This window comes from Rhipicephalus microplus, unplaced genomic scaffold (genome assembly GCF_043290135.1).
Source record: "Rhipicephalus microplus isolate Deutch F79 unplaced genomic scaffold, USDA_Rmic scaffold_181, whole genome shotgun sequence".
NCBI classification, from domain to species: Eukaryota; Metazoa; Arthropoda; class Arachnida; order Ixodida; family Ixodidae; genus Rhipicephalus; species Rhipicephalus microplus.
In genome coordinates this window covers 350,001-362,500 of record NW_027464752.1, presented here as the reverse complement: position 1 = coordinate 362,500, position 12,500 = coordinate 350,001, and the positions used below count along the sequence as shown (strand labels likewise).

General features: G+C 60.7%; 2 non-coding genes across 2 annotated transcripts in view; both read right to left on the bottom strand.

The window, feature by feature from the left end:
- Window positions 1–81, bottom strand: part of LOC142791662 (5.8S ribosomal RNA) — a 153-nt gene extending 72 nt beyond the window's left edge. The window contains exon 1 of the ribosomal RNA XR_012890360.1: window positions 1–81. This exon is cut by the window's left edge and continues 72 nt beyond it. This is a non-coding gene — a ribosomal RNA (5.8S ribosomal RNA).
- Window positions 82–1,800: 1,719 nt separating this feature from the next.
- On the bottom strand, window positions 1,801–3,615 carry LOC142791678 (small subunit ribosomal RNA). Its single transcript, XR_012890375.1, has one exon. It is a non-coding gene; the product is annotated as a small subunit ribosomal RNA (ribosomal RNA).
- Between the last annotated feature and the right edge of the window lie 8,885 nt (window positions 3,616–12,500).

The following is a 12,500-nucleotide window of genomic DNA, read 5'->3' as shown; positions in this document are numbered from 1 at the left end:
TGTCCTGCAATTCACACCAAGTCTCGCAGCTGGCTGCGTTCTTCATCGACCCGAGAACCGAGTGATCCACCGCTTAGAGTCGTGAAAAAGTGTTTGTTCAATTCCGTACAGTCAAAACCAAACGTTTCTGGCACTCGGCCAAACAGTGGCCAAGAAGGGCGCTTTTCAGCGCACGCTTGGACTCCAAAACTCTGCCGCGCCTTTTTCGGCTGCCGCAAATCGAGCAAACGGTGTGTTTCGGACGGCGTTTCGCTTCCGCTACTTGCGAGTGCTTTCGTGGTCCACCCCTCTATAAATACTCGGGAGGCGTCGAAGCCGGTTCTCCAAGCCGGACCCGTAGGTATCGTTGTGTGCTCGCTCTCATTGGCCCGCCTAACCAGAAAATGCCTGCGGTACACCCATTTGGATAAGAGTGCACGCAGATGCGGGCCTCGACGGCTACACATTTCCTCGGGCGGCCGCCTCCCGGCCTCCGTGGAGCGCGGGATGCACGGTCCCATCGACAAGCCTCTCCCGTTTTTACCGTGGCGTCGCGGTTCACCACGGCGGGCGGGTCGGTCTCCTCCGCATAAAAAGGGGGACCCCCGCTTTTTGTTCCACGAAATCGCACAAGCTTTTTTCGCATCCACGGTTTGCCACCGCACACCAAAATGCCGATCCGGCTGCCTACTTTAGCCAACAGGTGGAGCCAGGCGCGCCGTACTTGCGCGGCACTTCCCACGTCCACCGAAGTCGGTGCCAAGGACCACTTTCGGCGCCGGAGCCGCGTACGAGCCTACTCGAGGCGGAAGAACGAAGCCAGCAAGGGCCTGGCCGCAAGTGCGTTCAATTGTCGGGACGTCCAAGTCCCTCGTTCTTCCGTGCTTCCTCTTTCGGCAAGTCGTTGCGGCACCTTCCCAAAGCGCGCAGACCCGCTAATCGCGACGAGCGCGACGTGGCCGTGCCGCCTTTCCCTCGGCAGCAAGCAAAACGCCTGGCAACGTCGACGCTCCCCTAACCGCGATCTCGCACCGTGTTTCGTGTGGCGAATTCAAAAGCCGGCCGGCGCTGCTGCAACCATTACGGTCGGTACGCATACGCCGCGGAGGGCGGGACGGTCATCGGAGCGTGCGGTTCCTCCATCGAGTACTGCGCACCTCGGCCGTCGCATCGCCGTGCCATGACCGGCCGCGCGTCAACGCGAACCGGTGCCAGCGAGATCCCTCGCCTGCAAGAACCGACCGGCAGCCTCCGTCACCCGAGGACGCGGAGGCGCTTGCCGCGGACGGCGGGACGGTATGCACTGGTGCACAGCGGACCCGTCACATCGCCAGTTCCTTGACCGACCGCCGACGCTTGTGCCGTTCCTCTCGTACTTGGCAGTCGCCGCGCGATTGTCGGGTCTCGTTCTTGCACGCTCGAACGGTCGGGAGGGCACTCGGCTGGCGTTTCGGGAACGCGCAGCCTCGCCTTCTACCGACGTAACCACGACTCGCCGTTCGCGCTCCGCCGCTCCTGTTTACAGTACTAGGCGGTCCCGCAGCGGTCGGGTCGCGCATTTCGAGCGCTTCGAGCCACGGTGCAGTGGCGGGTCGAAAGCCGACCTATGAGTGCGTTGCGCCGTTTGTACCCGCGTCCGCCACCTGGCCGACCGTCCAAGGTCGCGGTGTTGGCGTCCGCTGGGCGCAACAATTTGTCACGGGGTGCCGCTCCACATTCAGGCAGCCCCGTGGGGAAAAGCCGACCCCGCGTCCAAACGGGGTCAGCGGCAGAAAGTGTCGGGCGCAGACGCAGCTGAGGCGCTCACCCTTCACAATCCGTTAATGATCCTTCCGCAGGTTCACCTACGGAAACCTTGTTACGACTTTTACTTCCTCTAAATGATCAAGTTTGGTCATCTTTCCAACAGACCGGCGCAACCGAAAGGCCGCGCCGGACATCGGTCCGAAGACCTCACTAAATCATTCAATCGGTAGTAGCGACGGGCGGTGTGTACAAAGGGCAGGGACGTAATCAACGCGAGCTTATGACTCGCGCTTACTGGGAATTCCTCGTTCAAGGGGAACAATTGCAAGCCCCTATCCCAATCACGAAAGAAGTTCCACGGGTTACCCAGTCTTTTCAGACAGGGATAAAGACACGCTGCTTCCTTCAGTGTAGCGCGCGTGCGGCCCCGGACATCTAAGGGCATCACAGACCTGTTATTGCTCTGTTTCGTGCGGCTAGGAGCCGCTTGTCCCTCTAAGAAGGTTGTAAGGTGCTGGGAACCCCGCACCTATTTAATAGGCTAGAGTCTCGTTCGTTATCGGAATTAACCAGACAAATCGCTCCACCAACTAAGAACGGCCATGCACCACCATCCACCGAATCAAGAAAGAGCTCTCAATCTGTCAATCCTCCCAGTGTCCGGGCCGGGTAAGTTTTCCCGTGTTGAGTCAAATTAAGCCGCAGGCTCCACTCCTGGTGGTGCCCTTCCGTCAATTCCTTTAAGTTTCAGCTTTGCAACCATACTTCCCCCGGAACCCAAATACTTTGGTTTCCCGGAAGCTGCCCGCCGAGTCATTTGAGTAACTCAGGCGGATCGCTGGTTGGCATCGTTTATGGTCAGAACTAGGGCGGTATCTGATCGCCTTCGAACCTCTGACTTTCGTTCTTGATCAATGAAAACATTCTTGGCAAATGCTTTCGCAGTAGTTCGTCTTGCGACGGTCCAAGAATTTCACCTCTAGCGCCGCAATACGAATGCCCCCGTCCGTCCCTCTTAATCATTACCTCGTATTCCAAAAACCAACAGAACAGAAACGAGGTCTTGTTCTATTATTCCATGCAAGTTTATTCAGGCGACTCGCCTGCGTTGAGCACTCTAATTTTTTCAAAGTAAAAGCACCGGCCATCTCGAGGCACACAATGAAGTGCACCAAGAAAGAACCGGCATGATGTTCAGTCCGAGCCGTCGCATCGGGTAGATGCACTACTCGTCTGGAACTGAGATCCAACTACGAGCTTTTTAACCGCAGCAGCTTTAGTATACGCTATTGGAGCTGGAATTACCGCGGCTGCTGGCACCAGACTTGCCCTCCAATTGATCCTCGTTAAAGGATTTAGAGTGTACTCATTTCAATTACGGGGCCTCAAAAGAGTCCCGTATTGTTATTTTTCGTCACTACCTCCCCGTGCCGGGAGTGGGTAATTTGCGCGCCTGCTGCCTTCCTTGGATGTGGTAGCCGTTTCTCAGGCTCCCTCTCCGGAATCGAACCCTGATTCTCCGTTACCCGTAACAACCATGGTAAGCAAGTAACCTACCATCGAAAGTTGATAAGGCAGACACTTGAAAGAAACGTCGCCGGCTCGTGGCCATGCGATCAGCACAAAGTTATCCAGAGTCACCACACAATACGGGCCGAAACCCGATCGATCTTGGTCTAATAAAAGCACCCGTTACCCAAAGGGCTCCAGGCTCACTGCATGTATTAGCTCTAGAATTGCCACAGTTATCCAAGTAGGAAGAAACGATCTAAGGAACCATAACTGATTTAATGAGCCATTCGCGGTTTCGCCTTATTTCGGCATGTACTTAGACATGCATGGCTTAATCTTTGAGACAAGCATATGATTACTGGCAGGATCAACCAGGTAATCGTTCGACTGCGCGTCCGTCCTCGCCCTCGGCGGGCCGGACGCAGTCTGTGTGCGGCGGAGGCCACCTTCAGGCGCCCCAACACGCTTATTTTGCACTCCGAGATGACGGCGTTCGAGCTCGCTACGGCACAACCTTCCCGAAAGACGAGTGGGAGCCGTGCGGCAAGAAGCACGTTCATGCTCGCTCTTTTTCGTTGCATCGACTCGGTCGCGCCGTGCGGGTTGCCCAAGCCCGCTGCACTGTCGGTGGACCGGCCGGAACTAGCAACGGAGCCGAGACTGCAAAGCCGCCAGACGACGGGTCACGCCCGCGTCTTCGGCGCTTTCGCATCTGAATCGCCCGAGGACGACACGGAACACACCTCGATATCGTGGTAAAACGGCACCGTCCGACAACCAGCCCCTAACGCATCAAGCGGATGAGGCTGCAGACGACTGCCGTGGATTCCCCTGGAGCAGACCCGAGGACACGCTTGACGAGGCCGAAGCCCGCCGCATATCAGACACCCGGTCGCTTTCGCGTACGCCGCTCACGAGAACCCCCACATAATAGCAGCGATAAGTACCCAGACCTCCTTGGGCCCTAATACGAGCGTACTCGAGAAAATTTCACCGCGGGTGTGCCCCGAAACGTGTGGCATGTTGAGCGTGCCACAAGTCTACGTCGCTCTCAAACCCGCCGAGGTCGTAGAATTTGCGACCCTACTCACGAAATTCCCACCGAGGATACGGCCGCAAACGTACCGCACCTTGGGTAGGCCACGAGTTTGTGCAACACTACGCTGACGGCACAGCACCGAGGTCGTGCGCGCACGCACGGGAAAATTCCGCCGCGGTTTCTGCCGAAAACGTGAGGCACCACGACTCTCCGCAAGTTCGCGTCGACTGCGAAAGACCGAAGTCGTGAACGACGTGTCCGCTACTCGCCGCCGACACGCTGGACACCAAACGTACAACGACTCGACGGCGTCGTAGAGGCCCACGACGCGGTTTTCCTTAACGACGTCTCGGCGTGGCACCGACAGGTTAGAACGGCCGACCAACGTTCCCTGTCCGCCGTTCGGCTCAGTCGAAGGGCTCGGCGACTTCGGCAACGCTGCGAAGCCGCACGGTGACGCACGCCATGTCCCCATTTTTTTTTTCTTTCTGCGTCTGCCGGGGTGCCCCTATAATAGCAGCGATAAGCACCCAGACCGCCGTGGGTCGCTCGCCCCGGCTGACGTGGTTTTTCGTACTCCTGCGGCGGTCGCCGTCAAGCACGTCCAAATACGCTACTTTCGTGGGCGCATTCACGCTCTTTCGCTTCGCCGGAGTGCCAGCACTCACTCTGCCAAAAACGGCGAACATCCGAGCGGCGGTTCCCACTTTTGCGTCGGCGTCGCAAACCCCGCCCCGGCAGACGAGGTTTGCCGTACTCGTGCGACGGTGGCCGGCGGGCACGTCGAAAGACGCCGATATCGTGCGCGAATTGGCGCACCTTGGCTTCACCGGAGTGCCGCCACTGACTCCTCCAAAAACGGCGAAGATCCGAGCGGCGCTTCCCACTTTCGCATCGGCGTCCCGAACTCCGCCCCGGCTGACGCGGTTTACCGTACTCGTGCGACGGTCGCCGGCGAGCACGTGGAAAGACGCCGATATCGTGCCCGAATCGGCTCCGTTCGGCTTCGCCGGAGTGCCAGCACTGGCTCGGCGAAAGACGACGAACATCCGAGCGACGGTTCTCACTATTGCGTACGCGTCGCAAACCCCGCCCCGGCAGACGCACTTTGCCGTACTCGTGCGACGGTCGCCGGCGAGCACGTAGAAAGACGCCGATATCGTGCCGGAATCGGCCCCGTTTGGCTTCGCCGGAGTGCCAGCACTCACTCGGCCACAAACGGCGAACATCCGAGCGGCGGTTCCCACTTAGCCGTCGGCGTCCCGAACTCCGCCCCGGCAGACGCGGTTGCCGAGCTCGTGCGACTAGCGACCGCGAAGCCGTCTCGCGACGCCGCTTTCGTGCGCGGCTCCCACTGCGACCTGGGTCACCCGAGGTCGACGAGCAAAAAAGAATGTCGAAAAAAATTTTTTTTTTTTTTTGCGTCTGCCGGGGTGCCCCTATAATAGCAGCGATAAGCACCCAGACCGCCATGGGTCGCTCGCCCCGGCTGACGTGGTTTTTCGTTTTCCTGCGGTGGTCGTCGTCAAGCACGTCCAAACACGCCACTTTCGTGGGCGCATTCGCGCTCTTTCGCTTCGCCGGAGTGCCAGCACTCACTCTGCCAAAAACGGCGAACATCCGAGCGGCGGTTCCCACTTTTGCGTCGGCGTCGCAAACCCCGCCCCGGCAGACGAGGTTTGCCGTACTCGTGCGACGGTGGCCGGCGGGCACGTCGAAAGACGCCGATATCGTGCGCGAATTGGCGCACCTTGGCTTCACCGGAGTGCCGCCACTGACTCCTCCAAAAACGGCGAAGATCCGAGCGGCGCTTCCCACTTTCGCATCGGCGTCCCGAACTCCGCCCCGGCTGACGCGGTTTACCGTACTCGTGCGACGGTCGCCGGCGAGCACGTGGAAAGACGCCGATATCGTGCCCGAATCGGCTCCGTTCGGCTTCGCCGGATTGCCAGCACTGGCTCGGCGAAAGACGACGAACATCCGAGCGACGGTTCTCACTATTGCGTACGCGTCGCAAACCCCGCCCCGGCAGACGCACTTTGCCGTACTCGTGCGACGGTCGCCGGCGAGCACGTAGAAAGACGCCGATATCGTGCCGGAATCGGCCCCGTTTGGCTTCGCCGGAGTGCCAGCACTCACTCGGCCACAAACGGCGAACATCCGAGCGGCGGTTCCCACTTAGCCGTCGGCGTCCCGAACTCCGCCCCGGCAGACGCGGTTGCCGAGCTCGTGCGACTAGCGACCGCGAAGCCGTCTCGCGACGCCGCTTTCGTGCGCGGCTCCCACTGCGACCTGGGTCACCCGAGGTCGACGAGCAAAAAAGAATGTCGAAAAAATTTTTTTTTTTTTTTTTGCGTCTGCCGGGGTGCCCCTATAATAGCAGCGATAAGCACCCAGACCGCCATGGGTCGCTCGCCCCGGCTGACGTGGTTTTTCGTTTTCCTGCGGTGGTCGTCGTCAAGCACGTCCAAACACGCCACTTTCGTGGGCGCATTCGCGCTCTTTCGCTTCGCCGGAGTGCCAGCACTCACTCTGCCAAAAACGGCGAACATCCTAGTGGCGGTTCCCACTTTTGCGTCGGCGTCGCCAACCCCGCCCCGGCATACGCGGTTTGCCGTACTCGTGCGGCGGTGGCCGGCGGGCACGTCGAAAGACACCGATATCGTGCGCGAGTCGATGCTTCTTGGTCTCGCAGGAGGGCCGCCACTCACTCCTGCAAAAACGGCGAAGATCCGAGCGGCGCTTCCCACTTTTTCGTCGGCGTCGCAAACCTCGCCCCGGCAGACGCGCTTTGCCGTACTCGTGCGACGGTCGCCGGCGAGCACGTCGAAATACGCCGATATCGTGCCCGAATCGGCCCCGTTTCGCTTCGCCGGAGTGCCAGCACTCGCTCGGCCAAAGACGACGAACATCCGAGCGACGGTTCCCACTATTGCGTACGCGTCGCGAACCCCGCCCCGGCAGACGCGGTTTGCCGTACTCGTGCGGCGGTGGCCGGCGGGCACGTCGAAAGACGCCGATATCGTGCACGAATTGGCGCTCCTTGGCTTCACCGGAGTGCCAGCACTCACTCGGCCAAAAACGGCGAACATCCGAGCAGCGGTACCCACTTAGCCGTCGGCATCCCGAACTCCGCGCCGGCTGACGCGGTTGCCGAGCTCGTGCGACTAGCGACCGCGAACGCGTCTCGCGACGCCGCTTTCGTGCGCGGCTCCCATTGCGACCTGGGTTACCCGAGCTCGACCAGCAAAAAAGAAGGTCGAAAATTTTTTTTTTTTTTCTGCGTCTGCCGGGGTGCCCCTATAATAGCAGCGATAAGCACCCAGACCGCCGTGTGTCGCTCGCCCCGGCTGACGTGGTTTTTCGTACTCCTGCAGCGGTCGCCGTCACGCACGTCCAAATACGCCACTTTCGTGGGCGCATTCGCGCTCTTTCGCGTCGCCGGAGTGCCAGCACTCACTCTGCCAAAAACGGCCAACATCCGAGCGGCGGTTCCCACTTTTGCGTCGGCGTCGTAAACCCCGCCCCGGCAGACGCGGTTTGCCCTACTCGTGCGACGGTCGCCGGCGAGCGCGTCGAAAGACGCCGATATCGTGCGCTAATTGGCGCTCCCTGGCTTCTCCGGAGTGCCGCCACTCACTCCTCCAAAAACGGCGAAGATCCGAGCGGCGTTCTCCACTTTCGCATCGGCGTCCCGAACTCCGCCCGGGCTGACGCGGTTTACCGTACTCGTGCGACGGTCGCCGGCGGGCACGTCGAAAGACGCCGATATCGTGCCGTAATCGGCCCCGTTTGGCTTCGCCCGTGTGCCAGCACTCACTCGGCCAAAAACGGCGAACATCCGAGCAGCGTTTCCCACTTTCGCATCGGCGTCCCGAAGCCCGCCCCGGCAGACGCGGTTTGCCCTACTCGAGCGACGGTCGCCGGCGATCACGTCGAAAGGCGCCGAATTCGTGCACGAATCGATGCTTCTTGGTCTCGCAGGAGGGCCGCCACTCACTCCTGCAAAAACGGCGAAGATCCGAGTTGCGCTTCCCACTTTTTCGTCGGCGTCCCGAACTACGCCCCGGCTGACGCGGTTTACCGTACTCGTGCGACGGTCGCCGGCGGGCACTTCAAAATACGCCGATTTCGTGGGCGCATTCACGCTGTTTCGCTTCCCCGGAGTGCCAACACTCACTCTGCCGAAAGCGGCGATCATCCGAGCGGCGGTTCCCACTTTTGCGTCGGCTTCGCAAACGGCGCCCCGGCAGACGCGCTCGTGCGACGTACTCGTGCGACGGTCGCCGGCGAGCACGTCGAAAGACGCCGATATCGTGCTCGAATCGACCCCGTTTCGCTTCGCCGGAGTGCTGCCAGTCACGGCGCAGAAAACGGCGAACAAGTGTTTTTTTTTTTTTTTTCCTAGAATTTGTGTTATAGAAGGCACATTTGATATCGGACGATAATTTTCAACTTTATCACGCGCACCGATTTTCGTGTAGAGGTTTGCAAGTTTATGGGAATTTCTCCACTTGGAATAATGCGATTTAGTAGTACTACGAGAACTTCATGGATGTACTCAAGGGTACGGGGCAAGTCAGTTACGTCAACACCTGCAGATTTTTTACACTTCAAACTGAAAATTGTTGGTTGTGAGTCCTCGTGTGATATTAAAGGCCGATTCGCTAACACATAGAACAAAGAAAGAAAGGAAGAAAAAACGCCCGCGCTCGCTCAAGAAACCTGGGTTCGCAACAAGTGGCAACAACAAGCAACCGAGCGAGTGCGCCAAAACCCGTGGCGGCCGAACAAACGCGAAGTCCCAACCGCGTCAGCCGGGGCGGCACGGGACAGGAAAAATCACTTCAGCCGGGGCGGCGGGGCACCGAATAAACCTCGTCACCTCGTCGCAGGATAAAAGAGGAAACAAAAAGTCTAAACAGCGTCTGCTGGAGCGAATGCGTAATAAAACAACAACAACAACAAAAAAAAAAAACACCCGCGCTCAAGAAGTCTGCAATCACCACAAAAGGCGACTGTGACCGAGCAGCGTCAGCCGGGGCCGTGCGGAAACGGAAAAACCGCGACTACCGGGGCGTCGAGGCACCGAAAAATCCACTTCAGCCGCGGCGAAAAAAAAAACAAAAAGAAAGACGGAGGGGGGGGGGGGGAACCACGTCTGCCGGGGCGAAGGAAAAAAAAAAAACGCGTCTGCCGGGGCGAGCCCGGGTGCGGCACCACCGGGAAAACTGTGGCAAACAGACATGGCGATCGAGTGAGTGGGCCGCCAGCCAGGCTCAGCCAAAAAGTGCAAAGTCCGAACTGCGTCAGCCGGGGCGGCAAAAACCACGTCAGCCGGGGCGGCGCAAAAAACCGCGTCTGCCGGGGCGGCACGAAACCGCGTCAGCCGGGGCGGCGCGAAAACTGCGTCAGCCGGGGCGAAAGAAAAAAAAAAAAAAAACGCGTCTGCCGGGGCGAGCCCGGGTGCGGCACCACCGGGAAAACTGTGGCAAACAGACATGGCGATCGAGTGAGTGGGCCGCCAGCCAGGCACAGCCGAAAAGTGCAAAGTCCGAACCGTGTCAGCCGGGGCGGCAAAAAACCGCGTCAGCCGGGGCGGCGCAAAAAACCGCGTCTGCCGGGGCGGCACGAAACCGCGTCAGCCGGGGCGGCGCGAAAACTGCGTCAGCCGGGGCGAGCCCGGGTGCGGCACCACCGGGAAAACTGTGGCAAACAGACATGGCGATCGAGTGAGTGGGCCGCCAGCCAGGCTCAGCCAAAAAGTGCCAAGTCCGAACTGCGTCAGCCGGGGCGGCAAAAAACCGCGTCAGCCGGGGCGGCGCAAAAAACCGCGTCTGCCGGGGCGGCGCGAAAACCGCGTCTGCCGGGGCGGCGCGAAAACTGCGTCAGCCGGGGCGAAAGAAAAAAAAAAAACGCGTCTGCCGGGGCGAGCCCGGGTGCGGCACCACCGGGAAAACTGTGGCAAACAGACATGGCGATCGAGTGAGTGGGCCGCCAGCAAGGCTCAGCCAAAAAGTGCTAAGTCCGAACTGCGTCAGCTGGGGCGGCAAAAAACCGCGTCTGCCGGGGCGGCACGAAACCGCGTCAGCCGGGGCGGCGCGAAAACCGCGTCTGCCGGGGCGGCACGAAACCGCGTCAGCCGGGGCGGCGCGAAAACTGCGTCAGCCGGGGCGAGCCCGGGTGCGGCACCACCGGGAAAACTGTGGCAAACAGACATGGCGATCGAGTGAGTGGGCCGCCAGCCAGGCACAGCCGAAAAGTGCTAAGTCCGAACTGCGTCAGCCGGGGCGGCAAAAACCGCGTCAGCCGGGGCGGCGCGAAAACCGCGTCTGCCGGGGCGGCACGAAACCGCGTCAGCCGGGGCGGCGCGAAAACTGCGTCAGCCGGGGCGAGCCCGGGTGCGGCACCACCGGGAAAACTGTGGCTAACAGACATGGCGATCGAGTGAGTGGGCCACCAGCCAGGCTCAGCCAAAAAGTGCTAAGTCCGAACTGCGTCAGCCGGGGCGGCAAAAACCGCGTCAGCCGGGGCGGCGCAAAAAACCGCGTCTGCCGGGGCGGCACGAAACCGCGTCAGCCGGGGCGGCGCGAAAACTGCGTCAGCCGGGGCGAAAGAAAAAAAAAAAACGCGTCTGCCGGGGCGAGCCCGGGTGCGGCACCACCGGGAAAACTGTGGCAAACAGACATGGCGATCGAGTGAGTGGGCCGCCAGCCAGGCACAGCCGAAAAGTGCCAAGTCCGAACTGCGTCAGCCGGGGCGGCAAAAAACCGCGTCAGCCGGGGCGGCGCAAAAAACCGCGTCTGCCGGGGCGGCACGAAACCGCGTCAGCCGGGGCGGCGCGAAAACTGCGTCAGCCGGGGCGAGCCCGGGTGCGGCACCACCGGGAAAACTGTGGCAAACAGACATGGCGATCGAGTGAGTGGGCCGCCAGCCAGGCTCAGCCAAAAAGTGCCAAGTCCGAACTGCGTCAGCCGGGGCGGCGCAAAAAACCGCGTCTGCCGGGGCGGCGCGAAAACCGCGTCTGCCGGGGCGGCGCGAAAACTGCGTCAGCCGGGGCGAAAGAAAAAAAAAACGCGTCTGCCGGGGCGAGCCCGGGTGCGGCACCACCGGGAAAACTGTGGCAAACAGACATGGCGATCGAGTGAGTGGGCCGCCAGCAAGGCTCAGCCAAAAAGTGCCAAGTCCGAACTGCGTCAGCCGGGGCGGCAAAAAACCGCGTCTGCCGGGGCGGCACGAAACCGCGTCAGCCGGGGCGGCGCGAAAACCGCGTCTGCCGGGGCGGCACGAAACCGCGTCAGCCGGGGCGAGCCCGGGTGCGGCACCACCGGGAAAACTGTGGCAAACAGACATGGCGATCGAGTGAGTGGGCCGCCAGCAAGGCTCAGCCAAAAAGTGCCAAGTCCGAACTGCGTCAGCCGGGGCGGCAAAAAACCGCGTCTGCCGGGGCGGCACGAAACCGCGTCAGCCGGGGCGGCGCGAAAACCGCGTCTGCCGGGGCGGCACGAAACCGCGTCAGCCGGGGCGAGCCCGGGTGCGGCACCACCGGGAAAACTGTGGCAAACAGACATGGCGATCGAGTGAGTGGGCCGCCAGCCAGGCACAGCCGAAAAGTGCTAAGTCCGAACTGCGTCAGCCGGGGCGGCAAAAACCGCGTCAGCCGGGGCGGCGCAAAAACCGCGTCTGCCGGGGCGAATGCAAAAAAAACAAAGAAAAAAGCCCGCGCTTAATCAAAAGAAAACAAAGAAAAAAGCTTGCGCTTAATCAAAAGAAAACAAACAAAAAAAGTTCGCGCTTAAGCCTGGCGGTGGAACCACCGGGGCAAACAGACTTGGCGATCGAGTGAGTGGGCCGCCAGCCGGGGTGAGCCAAAAAGTGCAAAGTCGGAACCGCGTCAGCCGGGGCGGCGCGAAAACCGCGTCAGCCGGGGCGGCGCAAAAACTGCGTCAGCCGGGGCGGCACGGAAAAACGAAAACCGCGTCAGCCGGGGCGGCACGGAAAAACGAAAACCACGTCAGCCGGGGCGACATCAAAATGAGGAAAAAAAAAAAAAACTGCCTTAGGACACCTGCGTACACTTTCATGCGTTTGGGCATATCTCTCTGTAACACGCGCGCCCCTCGTTACGCGCGGCACTCTGTTTTCTCCGACACCCATATTTCGGCGGCATGTGGCACGCGCGCCCGTCCCTACGCACGGCACACCGCAGTGCTTTCTCGATATT